Below are 1,855 nucleotides of genomic sequence, written 5' to 3'. Positions count from 1 at the left end.
AATAGTGCTTAACTTCTATACTTGTATAAATTATTAATAAACTGAATATTAAATAGAAAAAACCTATAAATATTTGTGTAATCAATAATTTTTATATATTACATATTTTTTACTTTTACATATTTTATAGCCTATGTACACTTCTGTAATTATCTATACAAGAATGAATAAATTTATTACTTTTAAAATTCGAACATTGCACATATTTTTTAATCGTTTTTTTCGTTTTTTTTTGTATTGCAATTATATATTTTATTACAGACCTGAAAAACTGCAAGACGGTTTTTTAATTTTGAACATAGAATCATCGGAAAGTAATCCAGAAGGAAAAATTGTTAGAATTTTCGCCTCATATGACATGGGATGGAGTCAACGAAGCAACGGATATTCATATGATAGCTTAAATGGATACTGTGCAATTATAGGATTAAAAACAGGAAAAATTCTTGATTTTTGCACTAGAAACAGAAAATGCAGAATTTGCGATTTAGGACTTGTTAATGGAAAAATAAAAGAACATGATTGTAGGTTGAATTGTTATAGTAGTTCGAAAGCTATGGAAGCTGATGGTGCAGTACAATTAGTTACAAATAGCAATATTCTGAAAGCCGCTAATATTGAAGTTGGTGTTTTTAGGAGATAATGATAGTTGCTGTATAGCTTCTATTCAAAATGCAATAAATTACGAAATAGTTAAGCAGTCTGATATGAATCACACTACAAAAGGTGTGGGTAATACTTTGCATGAAATCCATAACAGTAAAGTTTCAGAACCTGATCGTGAGTTATCTAATGATACTATAAAACACCTTCAGCGATGTTTCACATACGCAGTCAAACAGAATCAAGGTAATATATCGAAAGTTCAAGCTGCTTTAAAGAACATCCCATATCATATTTTTGGTTATCACGAAAATTGTAGCCAATGGTGTCAAGATAATGCTGATAAAGAAAATTATACTGGTATTAGAGTGAAAAATGCGACTCTTTTCGAGGTCTTGAAAAATACATTTACAAAACTGGCAGATAATGCAGAAAAATTTGCTGCAGCAGCTAGCAGCCAAGCAAATGAAAGTCTGAATAATTCAATGTGTAGTAAGGCACCAAAACGGATTTCATACAGCACCTCTGAATCCGCTGACTATCGATTTGCTTGCACTGTTGCTGAAAAAAATTATGGCACAGACTACCTGCGGCGTTCAATGGATGCGATTAATTTTCCCTGGAATAGTCAACTGAATAAATATGTTGAACGCTCAACCAAAATATCATTAAGAAAAAAAGAAAATGCAAGTAAGCCAGAGTTTAAAAAAAGACGATTAGAATTGAAATCTAAAAGGTCCCAGTTACGGCATAGAAAAGAGCAAATAGAATGTGATACGTACAAGAGTAATATGGGATTGTTTAACGAAACATTAGGTATAGAAAATTGCATAAAGAAGGTGACTGGTGACAACTTTAATTACAATACGCATGATATTGCTGTAGTCTTCTTTGATTTAGAGACCGGAGGCTTCGACTTATCTCGTGAAATTTTACAAATATGTATGAAATGCGAAGAGCTACAATTCGATTCGTTTATTACTCCTACAAAAGCAATTGACAATCAAGCAACAAAAATTAATGGCTTGAGTAGAGTCAATAAACAATTATTCCATAATGGAGAAGAAGTTGTTACTTTCCCTCGGCGAATGGTATTTCTTAAATTATTGGAATATTTTAAAAATATAGAAAAGAAATGTATCCTGGTAGCTCATAATTGTTCATTTGATTCTATTCGTTTTATTTTAGCAATTAAAGAGTTGTCTCTCTTATATGAATATAAAAATTATATTCTAGGATTTTCTGATACGTT

The sequence above is a fragment of the Temnothorax curvispinosus genome, unplaced genomic scaffold (genome assembly GCF_003070985.1).
Source record: "Temnothorax curvispinosus isolate PA1 unplaced genomic scaffold, ASM307098v1 QBEX01008747.1, whole genome shotgun sequence".
In the NCBI taxonomy this organism is placed as follows: domain Eukaryota; kingdom Metazoa; phylum Arthropoda; class Insecta; order Hymenoptera; family Formicidae; genus Temnothorax; species Temnothorax curvispinosus.
This window is presented reverse-complemented; position numbering follows the sequence as displayed.